Raw genomic sequence first — 23,241 nt, 5'->3', positions numbered from 1 at the left:
GTTCCTTTTTAATTCTGGAATTAAGTGCAATTTTATTATATGGATATGCCACAATTTGTCCATTCACCTGTTGATGAATCTCTGGGTTGTTTCGAGTTTTGGGCTACTATGAATAAAGCTGTTATAAACAGTAGAGTCTTTGTGTAAACTTATGTTTTTATTTTCCTGGTTAAATACTTAGGATTATAATTTCTGAATATATGGTAAGTATATGCATTTAAGAAAATGTAGGACTATTTTTCATGTTGTATCATTTTACAATACCTCCAGCAAATATATGAGAGTTCCATTTGTGCCACATCCTCATCAAAACTTGATATTGTGGGTGTTTTTAACATTACCTAAAAAGTATAGTATCAAAAATATATACAGAACTAATACAACTCAACACCCAAAAAAACAAATAATCAAATTAAAAAGTGAGAAGGGACGCCTGGGTGGTTCAGTGGTTGAGCTTCTGCCTTTGGCTGGGGTCGTGGTCCTGGGGTCCTGGGATCAAGTTCTGTATCAGGCTTCCTGCGGGGATCCTGCTTCTTCCTCTCTCTATGTTTCTGCCTCTCTCTCTCTCTCTCTCTGTCTCTCATGAATAAATAAATAAAATCTTTTAAAAAAGTAAGCAGAAGACATGACCAGATATTTCTCTAATGAAGACATATAGATGGTCAACAGACACATAAGAAGATGCTCAACATCACCCATCTTCAGGGAAATACAAATCAAAGCTACAATGAGCTATCACTTCACACCTGTCAGAATGGCTAAAATCGAAAACACAAGAAAAAACAAGTGTTGGCAAGGATGTGGAGAAAAAGGACCTGTCATGTGGTTTTGGTGTGAATGCAAACTGGTGCAGCCACTGTAGAAGATGGTGTGGGGCAGCCCCTGTGGGTCAGCGGTTTAGTGCCGCCTTCAGTCCAGGGCATGATCCCAGAGACCCAGGATCGAGTCCCACGTCAGGCTCTCTGCATGGAGCCTGCTTCTCCCTTTGCCTGTGTCTCTGCCTCTCTCTCTCTCTCTCTGTGTCTCTCATGAATTAATAAATTTAAAAAAATCTTTAAAAAAAGAATACGTTTCTTTAAATCTTAAAAAAAAAAAAAGAAGAAGAAGAAGAAGATGGTGTGAAGATTCTTCAAAACATTAAAAATAGAACTCCCTATGATCCAGTAATTGCACTACTGGGTCTTTATCACCAAAATACAAAGACACTAATTCAAAGGGATACATGCACCCCTATGTTTATAGCAGCATTACTTAGACAAATTATGGATGTCCATCGAGATATATATAATATATGTGTATATATATATGTGTGTGTGTGTGTGTATATATATATATATATAATGTTATTCAGCCATAGAAAAGAATGAAATCTTGCCATTTGCAACAACATGATGGTGCTAGAGAGTATGGGAAGCAAAATAAGTCAGAGAAAGACAAATACCATAACATTTCACTCATGTATGGAATTTAAGAAACAAAACAAATGAGCAAAGGAAAAAGAAAAATAATGAGAAGCAGACTCTTAACTATAGAAAACAAACTGATAGTTACCAGAGAGGAGGTTGCTGGGGTGTGTATGAAATAGGTGATGGGGAATCAAGAGTACACTTGTGATAAGCACTGGGTGATATATGGAATTGTGGAATTACTATATTGTATACCTGAAACTGATATAACACTGTATGCTAACTATACTGGAATTAAAAAAAAATACCTAACTTAGTAAGTAGTGTTATTTCATTGTTGGTTTACTTCACGTTATCCTGTTGACTATGGATTTTGAATATTTTTATGTGTTTATTACCATTAATTCATTTCCTTCTGAGAAATGTTGAAAGCTTTATCTTCATTTTCTTATTGAGTTGTAAGAAGTTCCTATATATACTCAATACAAATCCTTTGTGAGACAAATATATAACAAATACTTTTATTTTTTCCCCGTCCTGTTGAATGACCATCTTTTCCTCACCTGGGCACCTATGTCAAATATAAATTAATTAGATATGAATGACTTCATTTCTGAACTATCTACATATACATTTATCCTTATACAGATAACAAAAGGTTGTGGTTCCTGTAGTAAATATAAGTTTTGGAATCAGGTACTCTAAGTCCTATAGCTTTGCTCTACTTTTTCAAAATTATTTTGACTATTTGACTATGTTTTGTCTTCTGCACTTCCACACACATCTTAAACCAAGTTTAATTTCTACAAAAAAAATGCTGACTTTTTTTGGCTTTTGTTGAGTGTTAAATTAATTTGGGGAGAATTGACACCCATTGAATCTTCTAATCTATTGACATACAATGTTTCTTCGCTTATTTGTGCTCTTTTAAACATTTCTCTCACCAATATTTTATAGTCTTAGTCAATAGTTCTTACAAATATTAAATTAAATTTTACCCAAAGTATTTCATATTTCAAAGCTATTGTCAATGGTAATAATTTTTAAAGATTAATGTCTAATATTTATTTGCTAGTAAATAGAGATGCAGTTGAATTTTGTAAACTGAACATATGACCTATGACCTTACCAGTTGTTATTATTTTCGGAGATTCTTTAGAATTTTCTGTATAAAACATCTAGTCACAAGTGCATAGAAACAGTATTACTCCTTCCTTTGTAATCTCTTGTCTAATTTTTTTTTTTCTTAACTCATTTCACTAGCAGGACCTCTACATCTAGCTGAGTAGAAGTAGTAAAAATACTTGTGTCCCATCTATAATATTAACTTGTAAGTCTTATATAGATTTCCTTTAAAGGTTGAGGAGCTTTCTATTCCTAATTGTTGAGAATTATTATCATAAATCGTGTGCTCGCTTCGGCAGCACATATACTATTATCATAAATCGTTACTGAGTTTTGTCAAGTGTCCTTTATATCCATTGATTGACCACAGTGGATTTTATTTTCCACCAGCTATTGTGTATTAAATTGATTTTTAAATATAAAATAATCCTTGTATTTCTCAGATAAATCCGATTTGTGCATGGTATAAGATTCTTTTTATATAAAATTGGATTTAATTAGCTAATATTTTGCTAAGAGTTTTGTTTATGAAGGATATTATTTTCTAGTTTTCTTGAAATATCTTTATGGTTTGATAACTGAGTAATACTGTTTTATAAAATGAGTTAGGAAATGATAACTCCTTTATATCATAAAAGAGTTGAGGTACAAATAGCAATTTTTACTTCCTTAAATGTTTGAGACAATTGACAAGAGAAATTATACAAGACTACAGCTTATTAATATGACTACCAAGTTCTAGGAATTGCTCAGGGAAGTATCCAGACGTAGGCAGTGGCAATGGGAAAGGATGGTGGAAATATTGGCATTTCTCTGACCAGGCAGGAGGAAGGGAAAATGAAACACCACCATACACCCAGCCCTTGGGCAATACCTGCATGGAGCTCAGAGGTTCAAGGTGTTTTCTCCCTTATAGACTGGATTATGCAAACCTGCAAGGAGTCTTGTCTTAATCTCCCTGGGCACGTGGGATCCTGGAAATCCATAGAGGCGGCACAACAAATCCTAGGGAGTTAAGAAGAAGACAGGCTATCTATGTCCCTTGAAGAGGCTGATCAGGGCATATTCATTATAGGATGAAAGCCAAGATACTCTAATCCACTTTAAGTACCTGTATAAAACACCAAGTGGGACACAATATTTATGATGCCAACATCAATTCATTGCTGCTATGAAAGAAACTGACAAATCCTGGGAATGGGTATAGGCTGTGGGATTTGAGACAGTTAAGGAGCTCAGAAGCCAAAAGCCTACCCCAAGTGGCTGTCAAGGGCCCAGTAAAAGTAACCCAGAGGCAAATGTGGTTTGACCTCATTGTTACTGGGATCTCACCTGAAGAGACCCTACTGCAATTTGACACTCTTTGTCAGCCTGTGGAAAGCCTTAAAACCTCAACAACAGTTCAGACCTGCTCCTCCTACCTCTCCTGCCCCACTGTCCCTGATGCCCCACCTGCTCCAGCAAGAGGCCTCACAATATAGTCCTATTCAGGATGAGTGCCTCTCATCCCCAGGTATAGGATGAAGGGTATGATCACCTCCAGATAAGGGCCACTGAAGGTGATTGGAGACCCACATTGAGCTCACTAGTCACTGATCCCCCAGAAATAAACAAAGGTGACAACTCTGGTAGATACTGGATTTGAATGCATTCTAATATATAGTAACTCTCAGAAATTTTTTTGGGCCAATCAGCATCATTGAATACAGAAGGCAAATGGTTACCATCAGGAAGGTCCTTTTGACATTGCAAGTTAGGTGTTTTCCCTTGTGCCTAAGAAAACAAAATTCTCTCTCCAATACCAGGGAACACACTGGACGCTGATATCCTTACAAGACCAAACTCTGCAAACTTCTATCAGGGAATTCCACCTCTGGATTAGAGTAATCAAACCAGTGCTGAAGGGAAACACCGACGGGGACCAAGTAAGGTTTCTGCCCATAGGAAAAATGGTGCCTGGGAGGCATAGAAAAGTAGAAGACACCATCCAAGAACTGCACCAAGCAGATATTTTATGTTCTGCCCAGAGTGCTTTCAATAGCCTGTAAGAAATGGCCTGTAAAAGTAACACATCCTTTGTGTTTTAAAAAAATTAACAAGGCAATTGCCAAATGAGTCTGGGCCTGGCCGCTAGCAGTCCTAACCAATGAGGGATTAGCAAATTAATTATATTGGCCTGCTCCCTCTGAGCAAAGGTTCTAAATATGTGGATACTATATCTGGCCTAACTCAAGCTCTGCCTTGTAATCATGCAACCAGGCTGCCACCATTAGGGGATTGGAGAAGCTAAGTACCATCTACAGATGTCCTCATTGACTAGACAATTACTGGAGGTCATGTTTCAGAGGTCATGATGTGCAAAACTGAGCAAAGGACCATGGTATTGAAATACAGGTTCCATCACCCTATAACCCTAAAGCAGGAGATTAAATTATTAATTGGTAAAACTGCTTTGGCCAGGTAGACTAAAGTACGATCCCAGGTTTTAACACATTTGAATGATCAACAGTAGAGTCTGTTACCCCATACCTGAGACTGGGGACCCCTACCAAAACACCTAAACCCTTAAAAGTACAAAATTACAGGAGACAGCCATTGCCCTGGCTCCTCCCATGGGTCATGTATGCCCCTTTCATTCATGGGAAAGGAGTTATCTACTGGAATTTGCAATGGGACGTTCCACCAAACTAGGTAGGTAACTATGCACCCCTGGGTAAAGGGAAAGTATTCCATCTCCATTAGGATCCCATTGGAGCAGGACCTGTTCAAATGCATTAAATGTGAAATGGAGCATTTAATGGAAAGAAGGGAGAAGATGGGGGTCCTGGTCTGGGATATACAGTCCCCAGCCCATCTCTTCACATCTGACAGCACTACTTCCCTCAGGCAATATGTGTGTATGAACAACTAGGTCAGATTCTTAAAGTTATAGTCTCATTAACATCTAAAGATCAGGCCACAAGAACAATTCTTCTAAAAGGAGAACTTACCAAGCAAGTTCCTACTAAATAGCTGTCTTATCAGTCTTAAACTCCTGCTACTCTTGTGATGTCTAGTCACCTGACAAGCTTTCTGTAGTGGGCCCACTTTTACACCTGACAAAGAAATCACTCCAGATGTTGGCAGCTGCCCCCTCTAGCTTGTTAGGATTGCCATGGTGGGTATGGTCCCATCAGGATAGAGATTGGAAGGCCATAAAGCAATATATGGAGGAAGAACAAGCTATGATTAGTATTCTTAATTAATCTGCTTTTACCAACGCTGATCCAGAAACCTGGCCTGTGGCATACACTATCAATAACACTGGGTATGGGTATTCTTTTCCTGTCAGTCACACTACACAAGCCATCCATCAAATTGCTGTCAAGAAGAGGGGGGTAAAATGTTAGAGGAGGTCATTCAGAAGACATGACCTCCAGTTGACCTGTGAGCTGAACCCCAGTGAACCTGAGAGAATCAGAAGTTCCTCCCCTGGCCCACAGCCCCCTGGAAGGAAGGCTTTGCCCTTACTTCCATGGTGGGAACCTTTTCCAAGGATGCAATCTTGAGAAAACAATGTGTGGTTGAGACCATCCAAACGGTTTACGTGGGGACGAGACCCAGGTAAGACCTTCATACAAGCTTCTAAGATTCAGGGGCGAGTGTGGAGATCTCGGCTTGCAGGCACCAGGACAAGCCACCCACGTATGCCCCCTTGCTTATGGAACCTGCCACTTAACAATCTGGAGTGAGAATGGGGCCAGTTTCAGATTTTACTGGGGAGAGCTCCGAGTTTGCAAACCAACAGGGAAGGCTTTTAATTATGATTTTCATTTATCTGATAGACATAAAGGCACTTCTGTTTTCTGTTTCTTCTTTCACTTGTTTTGGTAATTGGGGATCTCTCAGGGGGTTTGTCCATGTGCACTAAAATTTTGAAATTGATGGCTTACTGCTATTTGTAATATTTCTTCTTAAACTTTCACTGTTTGATCTCTGGTAAGTTTTCCTCTTTCATTCTTGGTATATGTGGCTTGTTTCTTTTTTTTTAATTTTTATTTATTTATGATAGTCACACACACACAGAGAGAGAGAGAGAGAGAGAGAGAGAGAGAGAGATAGGCAGAGGGAGAAGCAGGCTCCATGCACCGGGAGCCCGACGTGGGATTCGATCCCGGGTCTCCAGGATTGCGCCCTGGGCCAAAGGCAGGCGCTAAACCAATGCGCCACCCAGGGATCCCGTGGCTTGTTTCTTGATCTGTCTAGCCGAAGTTTCCTCCTTTATTTTTGTTTTTGGTTTCTTTACTTTTATCTAGGCTTCAATTTCATCAATTTATGCTTTTATTTCTTTTTTAATACTTTGGATTTAATAATTATATATATTCATATCTATATATATTTTAAGGGGGAAACTTATGTCATTGGTTTTAAGTGTTGCTTCTTTTCTGATATAAATCTTTAAAGGTAATGAGTCTTTCTTTAAGCATGGATTTAGTTACAGTCCATATTTTTGATATGTTGTGATTTTCATTTTACGTGATTTAAAATATTTTCTAATTTTGCTTGGGATTTTTTTAATTCATATTTATGACTTTGACATGTATTGTTTGAGTTTCCAAATATTTGGGGGATTTCCAAATGCTTTTTTGTTATTGGCTTCTCATTTAATTGTTTTTGTGGTTACAGAATATTCTATGGTCCCAATACTTTTCTATCTTGTTGGAAATTTCATGTGCACCTGTAAATGTGTAGCTTGCAGATGGTATGGGAATGTCAGTTGGGTCACGTTGATTGATATCATTTCAATCTATTGCCTCCTAATGCCTCTTCTATCTACTAGTTATACTCATTATTAAGAGAGGAATGGGGAAATATTCAATTTTATATTATTCTATTCCTTTTCAGTCTATTAATTTTCCTTTCTGTAATTTGAAGTTCTATTTTAAGATGCATACACATTTATTATTGTTGTCTTCTTTATGAATTGACATTATTACAAAATGTCTATCTTTATTTTTAATAATATGACCTCTTTAGAGCCTTAGTCCAATTCTAATACAAGAAATCCATATCTCCTATGCTTAGAATTTGCATGCATATTTTTTCCTGTTCTGTAATTTTAATCATTCGGTGTCTTCACAGGTAAAATGAATTTCATATGGGCAGCATTTTGCATTTTTATGTATCCTGAAAATCTTTGTATTTTAATTGAGCGTGTACAACATTTGGATTTAGTATATAATTATTGAGAAGGTTGTACTTAACTCTATCACATTGCTAGCTGTTTTCCATTTATAGCGCCAATTTTTTATTCCTTTTTTCCATTTTCCTGATTTCTTTTGGATTCATGAAGTACATTTTACCAATCAGTGTTATTACCACATTTAATTCTTTGTGTTTTCCCATGGTTGTCCTCAGGTTTATAGTATTACAGTGAACTTAGAGCACTATATTTCAATTTAAATTTTACCATTTCATATGACTTTATAGTTCTTAACTAAGTGCTTCCATTTCCCTTCCTTTCTCCTATCTTTGACATAATTATACAGATATGCATGTGTGATAACCTTTCAATGCATTACTATTATTTTTGTTTTAAAAACTAAACTAGGGATCCCTGGGTGGTGCAGCGGTTTGGCGCCTGCCTTTGGCCCGGGGCGCGATCCTGGAGACCCAGGATCGAATCCCACATCGGGCTCCCGGTGCATGGAGCCTGCTACTCCCTCTGCCTATGTCTCTGCGCCTCTCTCTCTCTCTCTCTCTCTCTGTGACTATCATAAATAAATAAAAATTAAAAAAAATTTAAAAAAAACAAAAAACTAAACTATCTTTAGGAACGATTTAAAATGAGCAAAAAATTTTAAATTTAGCTACATATTTACTAATTAAGAATTTTCATACCACTGTGTGTACAAATTTCCATTTCAAATTATTTTTCACCTGAAGAACCTCGTTAACATCTTTTTGTACTGTCAAACTGTTGGTGATAAATTATCTCGATGTTTGTTTTTCTAAAAAATTCATTAATTTGACCATGCTAGTGAATATTTCACTTAATAAAAAAAAAATCTAGTTTTATAGTCTTTGTCTTTCATCACCTAAAAGATGTCATGAAAATTATTTTGGTTTGCACAGTTTCTGATGGGAAGCTTGTAATTACCCTTATCTTGGTTTTTCTATATAGTCCTTATTTCCTGGTAGCCTTTATGATTTTTTTCTTTATCAACAATTTTCAGTAACTTGATTTTGATATACTTTGGAGTGTATGTATCTATGTCTGTATTTATTATGCTTTGGGTTCTTTGAGCTTCTTTGTCTCATGTATGTGTGTATTTTAAATCAAATTTGAGGTATCCCTGGGTGGCGCAGCAGTTTGGCGCCTGCCTTTGGCCCAGGGCGCAATCCTGGAGACCCAGGATCGAATCCTACATCGGGCTCCTGGTGCATGGAGCCTGCTTCTCCCTCTGCCTATGTCTCTGCGCCTCTCTCTCTCTCTCTGTGACTATCATAAATAAAAATTAAAAAAATAAAAAATAAATCAAATTTGAAAAATGTTTATTATTTTGTAACCTACGTGGAATATTTTGTCATTGTTTCATATTGCTACTACCGTAGTTGCTTTTGGCTTTTTTTTTTTTTTTTTTTGCTTCGTTTTCTTTTTTGGAACCCTAAATGCACATATTTTAGGCTACTCGTGATTTTTCTATTACTCTTTTAGGGTCTGTTTATTTTCTTTCAGTTTTTAATTTTTCTTACTATGCTCATTATTCACAGATTCTGTTGCTGTTTTCAATACCTGGAATTAAAATCTTTTAAATCTTTTTATAGTGTTTTTTGTTTGTTTTCTAAGTAGACTCCATGCCCAGCATGGAGCCCAATACAGAGCTTGCACTCATGACCCTGAGATCAAGACCTGAGCTAAGATTAAGAGTCAGACCTTTAACCAGCTGAGTCACCCAGGGCCCCCTTTTCTAGTGTTTAATCTGTAGTTAATATCATTCAACAACATTTTTATTTCAGATATTTTATTTTTTATGCCTAGGAGTTCCATCTGATATTTTTTATATTTTCCACTTACATCTTCAGTATGTTTGTATTTTTCTTTGAATACGTGAATGTAGTTATAATAGCTGTTTTCATGGTCTTCTTGGCTAATTCCATCATCCCTCTCATTTCTGTTACCACAGTCAGTTACCAACAGTAACTATTGTGATATCTAGAGGTAAAATAGGCAAGTGCAGTGAATACTTCTGCTGTGGTGGTTTCAGGGGAAGAAATTCTAAAAATTTTGTAACTAAAAGCAAACTGCAATGTTGAATATGAATACTGGCTTTATTCTACCTTTTGATTTTTAACATTAATCAACCAACTTCTATATTAATTAAAGTTGACTATAGTTATTCTCAAATAATATAAGCCAACTAAAAAAAACTCAAACTTATTCATATTTCATCTGCTTATGGACAAGATTTTCCTTTTTTTGGATGTCTATTAATTTTTGGATATTTGTTAGACATTTTGACATTATGTTGTTGAGTGTCTGGATTTTGTTTTCTTTCTTTAAGGATCATTGAGGTTTGTTTTGGCAGCCAATCCTGTTACTGGTAGATCCATTTAATCCCTTTAATCCTATTTTGGAACTTTTCTAGGGCATGGCAAGAGTAGTCTTTTATCCGGAGATAGACTCTGGCTTCTCAGCTCTGGCTTGTGGGAACTCAAATATTTCCCTTTCTAATGTGAATATAGAGCATTGCCGAGCTTATGACTTTCTGCTCCTTCTTTGAAGTTTTGCTTTTCACATCTGTGATCACTTTGTGATGTGCCAAGTTTTCTAGACTAAACAAGACTTCTCAGAATCCTTTGTGTTTCCAGTTAAATGGGAAACAAGAGAAGCAGTAGCCATCTTGTAGCATGCACAAATCTTCTCCCAGTTTATCAATTAGACAGTAAGCCAGGTGTTGCTGTAAAGAAATTTCTGAGATGGAATTAAAATCATAGTCAGTTAACTTTGAGGTAATAAAAAAAAAAAAACAATTATCTTGGGTGGAACTAATTTAATCAGATATAAACCTTTAAAAGAAGGTATAGGTTCTCTCTGAGGAGAGGGACTCAGAGCAGCAGCTAGGCCTGATAGGGCTTTCCCTTTATACTGAATCTGCTCTTCCTAACTGCCTGTTTTGTTGCATCAGGCTAACTTCACCAGTCCCCTAAATTTCATAAATCAAATTCCTTGTAATAATTATATATTATTAATCATACTTACATACATATTATTATATTAATTATACATACATACATATTGGAAATATATCCATATATATGCTTTGCTATAGCCTCATTTCACCAGCTCCAAAATTGCATAAGGCAATATACACATATATAAATACATATAAACACATGTATAAAACACACATACACACACAAAACACATGTATACCTACTGGGGATCCTGGGTGGCTCAGTTGGTTAAGTTTCTGACTTCCGCTCAGGTCATGATGGGATAGAACCCTGCATCAGGCTCCCTGCTGAGCAAGGAGTCTGCATGTCCCTCCCCCTCTGCCCCTTCCCCTGCTGGTGCTCTCTCTCTCTCTCAAATAAATTAAATCTTTAAAAAAATTAAAAAAAAACACATATATGCCTATACATTATATATACTAAACTAAACTAATATAACATAGTATGTAGATATACATGCTATTCATTCTTTTCTAGTTTAACCCTTGCTGAATTGTAATACTTACCAAATCCTACAAGGGATGCCTTTGTAAATTTCTTGAGCTCATTTCCTATGTAACTCTCTCTTTTTATGGAATTCTCTCATACAGACTTCATCTGCTTTAGCATCCTCAAACTCTGACCTTGTTCTCCTGAACTCAGCTGGACTCATAGTTTCGGTTTGGATTTCCCCTTCCTGCTAATAATTGCTTCCAGTCAGAACACTAAGATTGTTGTAGATTTGCCTCATTTTTTTTTTTCCTTTTATGAAGCATCATGTCCTGCGTGGGTTTTTATTAAATATCTGAAAACCACCTTTTAAAAATATTTTGCTGAGTTTTCCAGTTGTTTAAGGTTGAAAGTTGAAGTTCTAGATAATTACTACAGCATGCCTAAAAACAGAAACTTTGGTTTTGATATTTTTTTTAAATTTTTAAAACTTTTGTTTAACAGTGTATGTTCTCATTCATTTGGGGAATATGAATAATAGTGAAAGGGAATATAAGGGAAGGGAGAAGAAATGTGTGGGAAATATCAGAAAGGGAGACAGAACATAAAGACTTCTAACTCTGGGAAATGAACTAGGGGTGGCAGAGGGGGAGAACGGCGGGGGGTGGGGGTGAATGGGTGACGGGCACTGAGGGGGACACTTGACGGGATGAGCACTGGGTGTTATTCTGTATGTTGGTAAATTGAACACCAATAAAAATTAATTTATAAAAAAAACAAAAAAAAACCTTTTGTTTAAGGATTTAATTTTCAGAGCTATTTTAGGTTTGCAGCAAAATTGAGAGAAATGTACAAAGATTTCCCACATATTTCCTGCCCCTATATATGCACAGCCTCCTCCATTATAAGTATTTTCTGCCAGAATGATATATTTGTTACAGTTGATGAATTATACTGGCACACCAAGACCTCCTCTAAGTTTATAGTTTACCTTAGAGTTCATTCTTGGAGTTGTACATTCTATGAGGTTGGACGGTCTAGATTTTTATATGTGACAGTTGATTTTCTAGAGTTAAAATTTACCATAATCTTCCCACTGTAACCCAGTGACAAAGAATGGAAATATTTCAGACTGCATTTGAAGGCATTGGTGAGGGGGAGAATATCCTGATTGTATCCTTCCAAGTTCACCTGATTTAATTATTTAATTGTATATCTTACCTGGTACATATATCCTTTCAAATTTTTTTTTTGTTGTACCATACTGAGTTGTGTTTCCAGCACCTACCTAACACAGCACCTGTTACCTAATGAATTTAAAGCAGCAGAGTGTAATGGTTAAGAACTTAAGAGCTAGATAAAATTATATTTGGATTCTAGTTACTAATTGACTAATTATATGACTTAAATGCAAATTTATTAATTTCTGGTAGCCTAATTTTCTTCATCTTAAATAAATGGTAGTTATAATTTCAACCTCATTGGGTTGCTATTAGATTAAATAAAAGCGTATTCGCAAATTTCTTAGCACTGTTATTGTCCCATTGTGAACACTCGAATGATCTTTAGAATCTAAGTATATTTTTATTTAAAAAAATAATAAATATTTAAATAAAATGTGCCTATTAGCAAAAACTTGTCTCCATTTTTGAAGAAAAAGAAGCCCCAATTTGTTTGGAGCTTTAGATGTGATATTGTAAGTTGTCTAGATGATCCTCTCATCAGATGCTTGAAACTTGAGTCAATAGGGAATTAAATTCAAACAAACTTATGCAATCTAGACAACTTATAGATTCACATAACTGAGATGTCCAGTGGTAGAGAAGGTCTCAAGTGGTTGATGAGCTCCACTTCTCAAGAATCTTTTAAGATCCACCCTCCTCCTTAAGTTGCCTTCATCCTCATGCTGATTTCACTCAAGGTAACAAAATGGCTTTAGTAAATCCTGGGCTTACAACTATATATTTCACCATCTAAAGTATGAGAATTTTTTCATACATAAATATAAAACAAATGCCTTCTCCTTTCCTTGGATAGCACCATGGGATCACAAGCCCATCCCTTCTAGTCAAAGTAATGGCTTATCCTGAGAGATAATCTGGGACTAAATGTCCATATGGTCGAATAAACCAGTGGTACAATTAATACGTATATGGTAGTGTACTTACTTGTGTTCTCCTGATCTATCTTTGAGTTAGAGCCAGACTTATTCAGTCAATACTTGCTGTTCAGTTGCAAAAATTGCAATGTTTTCTACAAAGACCATGTGTAATATCCACATTTTTTGTGTATGACCAGAGTGTGTTTTAATATTTTCAGTCATCAGAAACTTACTACAATCTACCCAAGTCATATGTATTGATTGTTGACAGATTTTGATCGGTATGTCTCAGATTTTGTGTTTGACAATGAGCTTGGACAAAAACAATGTCCTCTTCTGCACTGACAAGGCAATCTGAGAGACATTTATTTAATGGTCCTTATATATAAGGAAGGGTACTAAATGCTTTACATATACGTAATAATTTATCACTTTTCTCAAGCTTATGAAGCTAGATCTAGTATTATCTGCATTTTGCAACTGAGATAACTTGCATAGGGTGAGGGTCACAAAGAAATTGTCAGAGCAAGGGATTGGAATCCAACTGTTCTGGCTCCTAAATCCATGTTCTTAACCAAATACAATAATACAGTATCTATTAGTTGAAAATCCTTAATATAGAGAGAAATCAAAGACTGTAAAGTCTGATTAGTTGGGAAAACTTGCTCTAGCTCACTCTATCATCTATGTATCTATATTCATTTATCTATTATCTATCAGTCATCTGTCTACCTATTCATCTTCCCATCTACCTATTTTCTAGCAATAGTGGGGATACACTATAAGATATATTGTATTAACTACTCCCAAAATTTTCACTCTTTTACTTTTAATATGATGTATATATTAATTCATTTATTTATTCATTCATTCTATTACTCATTAAATCTACTGACCCATTCATCCAACCCGACACACTAAACTAACTCCTTGGAGTAGAGAGATTTAAGACAAGCTTCCTGCTCTTAAAGATGTCATAGTCTTGTCCCCTAGACCAATCTTTTTGAAATTGTAGGCTATAGGCTATCATTTAACTAAAAAAAGACACAGGAATGAATAAATAAAGAAGTTGTGAGATACACACACACACACACACACACACACAATGGGATATTATTCAGCCATCAGAAAAGATGAATACTTGTCATTTGCATTGATGTGAATGGAAGTAGATGGTATCATGCTGAGTTAAATAAGTCAATCAGAGAAAAACAATTATCATATGGTTTCATTCATATATTGAATATAGGAAACAGCACAAAGGATCACAGGGTAAGGGAGGGAGAACTGAATGAGAAGTCATCAGAGAAGGAGAAAAACCATTAGAGACTCTCAGCTATAGAAATCAAACTGAGAGTTGCTGGAAGGGAGGGGAATGGGGGTTAGATAATTGGATGATGGACATTAAGGAGGGCATGTGATATGATGAGCACTGGGTATTATACGCAACTGATGAATTATTGAGTACTATATCTGAGACTAATGATGTACTATATGTTGGCTAATAGAATTTAAATTTAAGAAAAGACTGGAAAATATCAGAATTGTTTATATGTAATAGTTGTAACTGTTATCTGTTTTGCATGTTTTATGTGTCTGTGTGAGTGTTCTATACATATGAGTTTATGGTATAAAGAGTATTTCTTAATGTAGGAAATGACCCAGAATAATTTAGAATGACTACCTTAGGACCTAGTCAACCAAATCTTTAGACTTTTTTTTAAACATCTTACTTCCTATCATTATATTACAGGGACTTAAGGAACAGGACTGTATCTTATATTTTACTTTATCCCTCCTGGCACACATCCTAGTAATTTGCTCAGAGTTACTGCTTAATGCAATGGTTGTCTTACTGATTAATGAAGAAGAAATGTTTTATTTGGAATTATTGTTGTCCATTTTTGATTGATAACTAATTTCTCTGGATTTATTTTAGAGGTCATTTAAACAATACGCTTGACTTTGTGGTAAGGAAAACAAGTGGTTGGCTTACCAAAATTTGGAGTTTTTCAACCAATTTATGTTCTTTTTAGAGACAGAGCCCAAGTCTAGCTTATGAGCAGCTATCACAAGGCAATAACTCTTGCTCTCTAACCTTATTAAAGTAGATTTGTTTTGTCAATGTTGAGGTAAAATAGCTTTAAATAGTATTATTAAACCCTAAGCTAAGCAATAGCTTTACCATCAGACTTTATGTCTTGTGGTTGCAACATTTTATGGATTTATTCTCCTTGCTGTCAGCAAAAAAAAAGAAAAAAGAAAAAAGAAGAAAGAAAAAAAAAAGACCAGCTGGAAAAGGCTACATTAAATGAAGACCACAAGATTTTGGACATGCAAATGACCAACCGTAGGGAATCTGCGATGGAAATCTCATGTGTGTTGAACAATTTCATTAGTATATCATGCTTCTCACCATCCCTTTCTCTTTGCCTCTGAAATTTGTACAAGTACATAAAGATATAGAATAGTTTCTCTGAACTAACAGCATCGTCTGCCATCTCACCTCTACAGAAAACATGGGAAGAAGTAACCAAACCAAACAATTCGTTCTTCATGGGTTTAGGAAAATGCAATAGAACAACCTTTGCTGGAGGTTCAGGACTTTTCTACAAAGAATGCCTGTGTAGTTAACATTCACATGCTCATTTTTAACTTAATTTTTTTCCTTTCTAAACTTATTGATAGTCATCTGGGAAAGTGATTATTTAACATAGGTATTCATGTTGCAGAGCACTTTTTCTTTTTAAAATATTTTACTTACTTATTCACGAGGGACACACAGGGAGAGGCAGAGACACAGGCAGAGGGAGAAGCAGGCTACCTGCAGGGAGCCTGATGCGAGACTGGATCTCAGCACCCCAAGATCACAGTCTGAGCCAAAGGCTGATGATGCTCAACCACCGCTACCCAGGGGCCCCTACAGAGCACTTCTTAACTCATTTTCACTGTAGTTTAGAGTGGGCCTTTAAAATCTATTTATCTTCCATCCACCTGTCATTCATTCATTCATTCATTCATTCGTTCATTCATTCACTGTTTTAAAGACACCTAACAGAAAAAGAAAACCTCGGGGAGCTTAAAAGATAGTAATAACACTCCTTTATGCTTAATTAAGTCTTTTATGTAGTTCTCTAAGAAGTAACTTATATAAGCATTTATTCTGGTAATAAAATTGCATAAATATAAATTGATACAAAAGCCTCAAACATGTTCTAAAAGCAAACTAAACATAATGAAAACATTAAAAGGTAGCTCATAGTAGTGTGATGTTTTATTGTTATTTTTTGAAATTGCTTATTAGTAAAGTGGATTAAGTTAATACAGGAAGAAGAGATGGAAATTAATTTAGTATAACAACTAATTCTGGAGACTTGGGGAATCACTTCTGATCACTCTCCTTACCCTGTGAAGTATAAATATTTGAATTTAGCATCTAAAGCTATCTATAAGTATGACTTTAAGTTAGAAGGGGGTTTTCTACTGATCTTTATAGAATTAGACTTTTGGAGGAATGAGTCCCACTTACACTGACATATAATACATTGGCAGCTAAGTTATAACCAGTGATATTTAAGATAAAGGGATTTTGGAGCCCCACCTATACAAATAATGGACAAATAAATACTTTTTAACTTTGGAAAATCTATAGTGTTGTAACGCTTTGTCTCCATGTAACCCAGACTGAGTCAATGCAACACCCCTGTGAATATTTCTATCACATATGAGTTGGGGTGGCATAGTGGTACCAATTTTGGGGTGTTTGACTAAACAGATATAGTTTTTTTTAATTTTTTTAACAGATATAGTTTTAATCTTCAGAGATTCATTTCTCTTTAAAATGACTATACAGGGATCCCTGGGTGGCGCAGCAGTTTGGCGCCTGCCTTTGGCCCGGGGCGCGATCCTGGAGACCCGGGATCGAGTCCCACGTCGGGCTCCCGGTGCATGGGGCCTGCTTCTCCCTCTGCCTGTGTCTCTGCCTCTCTCTCTCTCGCTCTCTGTGTGACTATCATAAATAAATAAAAAAAAAAATTAAAATGACTATACAATAGTCTAGACCCCAACTTGCTTGACCACAAAATTTTCAGTCTTTTGTAAGATTCCACTCTCCTGGGTGATCTGGGTGATTCTGAATAACATTAATGTGTTTTACCAATTATTCCTGGTTGTTGCTTGTCCAAGCTCTTATGTCTTTAGGTTATGATACCGAAAGTAACTCTAACTAACCATCTGTCTTCTTATGTCCTGAACTTCCAACCCAGATGTTGAAGGGGCCATCTTTCATCTGTGGAGGTACCTTTGATCTTTTCTTTACTGCTCCAAATCTGTCTCTGCATTCTCAGTCTTCTCTGAAACAGAGCAAGAGGAAGGAAAAGAACAAAACAGCTTACCTGTCTCTCACTCCCAATTGTCAGCCCATTTCCCAGGCCACATAATTATAATTTACAGAGATATAGAATGACTCTTCATGAAGGTATTTTACATTTTTATGCTTTTGTAGCATCTTATGTTATAAAATTAACTCACGATGCTTCGGGTTGTCAGATTTAGCAACAAAAGTGTTACATATACTTTATGCTTGTATAATAATTATTTATTCTTTACCTGAAATTTCAGTGTAACCAGGCATCCTATATTTTCTCTGGCAACCTTAACTGAGTCTTCCTCCTAGAACTGGTTACTTTAAAAGAGAGAGAGAGAGAGAGAGAGAAGAAAGAAGGAAAGAAAAAGAAAAAATATTTTGAATAGGCAAAAATGAATTAAGAATAAGTCTAGCCTAAGGAATCTAAACCTTCCCCGGAAGACACACAAATTTTTTGATTCTTAAAAATAGCAAGTTCCCATCATCCTTATCTATCAATGACTCAAGGAGTTGGATTTAGCTTTCAGCCCATCTTGTAAATGGCTATTTCCCTCCCTAAAAGGTTGTTTGAGTGCTTAGGGAGAAACTTCTTTTCAAGGTATTGCCCTGATCTTGGAGATACTTCTTTTGTCTCAAGGTTTGGTTGATAGGATGCTTTCCTCAGATTCTCCTTTCTAGAAATCTGAAGGATAATCCCTCCCCATACTCCAATTTTTTGCCATTGCAATCCAATCATAAGGAATATAGAAGGCAGTGTGTTCAGGACTGCCCAAATGAGAGAAGAATGGAATGGGAAAAGTCAGGTTGCCCAAATACAAAAATGTCTTCATCTCTAATCTAAATTAAGGGGCTTCCCCAATACTGAAGCTCTGAGCTGTTTTGGAATTCTTTGCATTTAATGACATTGCAGGGGCACTTTCTGAAGTTTAGCTGTAAAATGTTCTACCAGAGTGATATTTGGTGCATTTGCTTGAATTCTGCATTGACAAAACGGGCACTCTGCTCTGACACGGATCACAAAAATCTACAAACTCAGTTTTCATAACCTATTTACAGTCAGATTTATATCAGTGTTGAAATGCTTTAGCAATCAAATTAATTCAAGTCTGCCTTAGCATCTCTTTACCTTATGATTAAAAATATTCACAATATTGTGTTATAGAATGTTTCTGCGTGTTTTCCTTGCACTCAGCTTACTTAGTACAGACTTTGCTAATGCAACCTTCTGATCAGTTAACTACTGAAGCATTAGCTCTATTATTTGTTGCCTCAAAAATTTGTAACAGAATCTGAACCTTTGACCCCATCCTAGGAAAGTAGTAATTAATGTCAGATACATTTTGATAACACTGTTAAAATTGTTTTAAATGCTTGAGCAGCTAATTAGAGAGAGTAGTTTCCTGTATTACTTTATCAAGCATCATCCCAGGGTGAATATTATCTTTGTGATTAAACACAACAGAATACCTAACACTTCAGGAAAATAATCAAATAAAGCATATTTCTATATAGAGTGTGTTTATCTAGGGAGCATATTTAACGAAGTAGCAATTCTTTCTCCTCTATGATTCAGAAAGTGAAATGGCACTCTGACCCAGGACATTCTTTACATGATGATGGCACCGTTTGTGTTTTGAGAAGCTATGAAACTCAGCTAAGGTCATCTGTGGGTCCTGCAATCTTGTACAAGATTAATTTTTCCAATATATTTTGTGGGTGTAGAAAGGATCAGAGGAGGCATGTAGGTCATGCTAGTGTCTGATGAAATTTTTCTTTGACACCTGCTGCCTGTCCATATTTATTTTATGAGGAAATGTTGCTTAAGTTTGATGAGCCAAAAATATTTTGACTATTATGCTATTTACTTATGAATAAATAAGTCCTAGAAACTTCTTTATTATTTCCAGATTTGGTAAATATTGGACTGAGGCTGGGAAATTAAGACATATTTTGATCCCAAACTTTTTTTCAGCATTTCACATTAATTAAAGTCTAAGATGCATTTGGCTAAGCTATTAAAGTAATTTTAAATCCAAGACTTTAGACTGTCAACACTTGGTCAAAGTAATCTCCAGTCTTTAATAAATCTCATGATTACTTCACACAGTATTATTGGATTTCTTTTTTCTCTTTAAAGTGGATGTGGTATGAAGGTTTTTTTTTTTTTCTTTTCTTTCCTTCTTCTTAACTGCAAGCAATCAATAAATGTATGAGAAAATAGGTTAACTTTTTGAAACTCCCAAACTACTATTTTGAATACTTTGAAAGGATATCATGAAAACAGGACTAAGTAGGCTGAGTTTTAAATTTTATGTATCACTAAAAAAAAATTGTGATCTTTATGTTAGGAAAGGAATTCATGATACCTGGCCTCAATTTAACCACCATATTGGTTTACCCACATTTTCAAAGTGTATTCACTTCCATTAGCATGGGTAGAAACTGGCAAACACTCTAACCATTTTGTCTTTGAATATGTGGCTTATCTCACGTGACAATCATTCATATATATTTTCTAATTCTCCAAACTCCATACCACTTTCAAGGAAAGGCATCTGCCATGAGAACATTTCTGAGCATTCAAGCATACATCAGCCTCTCATTTCTCACCATCGTCATCCTCATCAGTAACACCAGGGCCTTACTAGGCATAATTAATCTAAGTTGATTGCTTAACTCTGTGCCTGGAATGCATTAATTTACTTAGTTCTAGGAAGTAAGTAGTGCCATTTTCTCTACTCTTCAGGAGAAGAATCTTTAGAGAGGTTGACTAATTTCCTAAGGGTATCTGGCTGCTTTACACTAAATCAAAGATCTTCATACCAAGTTATATGGCTTCACAACAGGGATCTAGTCAAGAGTCCAAAAGCAACTATGAGTGTGGCTTGAAGATAAGGGAGAAATGGTTTCAGAAGGTTTATGATTTACCTGGGGAAAACGGGCTCAGAAAATAATGTGCTCCTGTCTTCTGAAACCCACTCACTTAGGCTGGTCAAGGTGAAAACTTTTGGAACACACACACATGTGCAAACACAGAAGCCTTTATGTTGGATGCAGCAGGCAAAGAAGTATATTTAATCAATACTTTATATGTATTTTGGGTCTAATACTGGGAAAGAATCAGTATATTTCTGATGGCTTTCTGTTTTACACTGCAGACAGGTAGGCTTCTCTCTCCTCTCCATATCTCCTTTAGGTCAAAATGCTATTAACCATTTCATTTCCCCCACATTTGCCATTGGACTTTCTTATCATTAGCTTATTTATCCTAACACATGTTAAATGTGGGAATTTGTATGGGTTGCTAAAAGAGGTTTTTGTTTTTGCTATAAGATCTTATGTTGGTGGGAATACCAAGATTGTGTTTGCTGCTTTTACTATCTTAGTATGTATAGTATATAATGAATCACACTTGCTCTTACTGCACATATTCTACGGACAGATTGCCACAAAGACATCTTCAAAACACTCTTATATTGAGTTACAAACATGAAGATTGTGATGACTACCCAGTGATAAAGGTGAGGTTATTACTTGAATCCTGAATCCTACTCTGGGGCTTCATAGAGCCATGGAGAGGATGATGCCAGGAGGCCCAAGAATAGGGTGGACACAAAGCTTTAAGGATTCCAGATCTATTTTGGAAATAGCTCTTAGGTTGTCTAAATTCTAAGCCCTTTACTAAGATCTCAGTGGCAGCAAGGGTCACTGAATACTAAATTAGCTGTTATCGCTCTCTGAATTTTGAAAACCGATGGGGATAGCTACCTTTCTAGAATAGCTATGTGTTTTTTCCCCCCAAAATTAGATCAATGAAGAAATTTACAAGAGTATGATAATACTCTTGCTTTCTACTGTCATGTTCAGCCCTCTATGGATTAGATATGGTTGCCTTCTGCAGACATTGCCACCAGGAGACTAGGTACTATCTGTGGCTCCCACAGTCCTGAGGTGGTCTTCTAATAAGTCTCATGTATAATATTACTAATCAACTCAGTCTTCACATGCTGGATTTTTCAGGATTCTCCAGAGAAATATAATCAACAGGATATGTGTATGGAGAGAAATAATTGTATGGAATTGGTTTACACAGTTGTGGGGCTGGCAAGCCCAAAATCTAGGGGGAAGACTGGCAGGTTGGGCATTTATATCAGTGCTGAAGCTGAGTCTTGACTTTGAAATAACAGGCTGAAAACTCAAACAGGATTTCTCCTTTGCAGTCTCAAGGCCACATTGGCCACTGCTTCTCACTCAGGAAGCATTAATCTTTGCTGTTAGGGCCTTCAGCTGATTGCATGAGGCCCCAACTTTGTAGAGGGGAATCTTCTTTACTCAAAGTTGACTGATTTAATTATATATATATATATATAATTATATATATAAACTGTCGACCTTTCAAAACTTAAGAATGGGAAAGTGAGGCCTCAGGAACTGTGCATACTCCATTAGAAATATAACGGAGAGAAAAGAGGGATAACTGCTATATTTTCTAATATATTTATTTCTAATATATATATATATTTAAATTTTTATTTATTTATGATAGTCACACACACACACACACAGAGAGAGAGAGAGAGAGAGAGAGAGAGAGAGAGGCAGAGACACAGGCAGAGGGAGAAGTAGCTCCATGCACCGGAGCCTGACGTGGGATTCGATCCCGGGTCTCCAGGATTGCGCCCTGGGCTAAAGTCAGGCGCTAAACCGCTGGGCCACCCAGGGATCCCTCTAATATATATTTATACATATACATATATATATATATATATGTGTGTGTGTGTGTGTGTGTGTGTGTAAAAAAGTCTTCATGACCACATTTAGACTGGCATCTAAACAACTGGGTACCATAGCCTAGCCAAGCTACATAAAAGTAACCATAAAACACGCTCTTCAAGCAAATTAGAATGACACAGAAAGATCAGTGTAAAGGGAGGAAATATAAACTGTTTATAAACTGGGGTTTGGATTTTTTCCCCTTAATTTTTAATATTTTCATGAATCAAGAATGTGTGAGCAATAATTCACTCCCCTCCCCTACATGCAATAACAGATATAATGAAAATGAATTGATTAGTGACTGCCATACTGCAGTCATATGAGCTGGAAATAAAACATAAACTAGAGATAGTGGTTCTCAGTGTTCCTTTATCATGGAATCAATTTAATTAGATCAACATATTTTAGCCTTGCAAATTTACTTATTCAACAAAATTTATTGACCATCTTCTATATGCCAGCACTGATTTAAGCTCTGGATACATGACAAAAAGCAAAACCAAAAAATCTGTTTCCATGGACTTTATATCTCAGCAGGAGTTGGCTGATAATAAAGAAGTAAGGGGGAGCACTGATGGGAGAGGGAACAATTTTAAGAAGCTTGTCATGTGAAGTGTCTCTAAGGAACTTGTGTTTGAATGGAGATCCGAATGAAGAATGTGAGTTCTGTGGATATCTGTGGAAAGAAGAAATGGAATGCCTAGGATATTCCAGAAGCAGCTGGAGACAAGTGTGGCTACAGTGAAGAGGAACGTGATAGAAGATGATGTCAGAGGGAGAGAGGGAGGAAGGACTAGGGTCTTGAGGCCTTAATTGGTCAGAAA

The sequence above is a fragment of the Nyctereutes procyonoides genome, unplaced genomic scaffold (genome assembly GCF_905146905.1).
Source record: "Nyctereutes procyonoides isolate TBG_1078 unplaced genomic scaffold, NYPRO_anot_genome, whole genome shotgun sequence".
Classification (NCBI taxonomy): Eukaryota; Metazoa; Chordata; class Mammalia; order Carnivora; family Canidae; genus Nyctereutes; species Nyctereutes procyonoides.
This window is presented reverse-complemented; position numbering follows the sequence as displayed.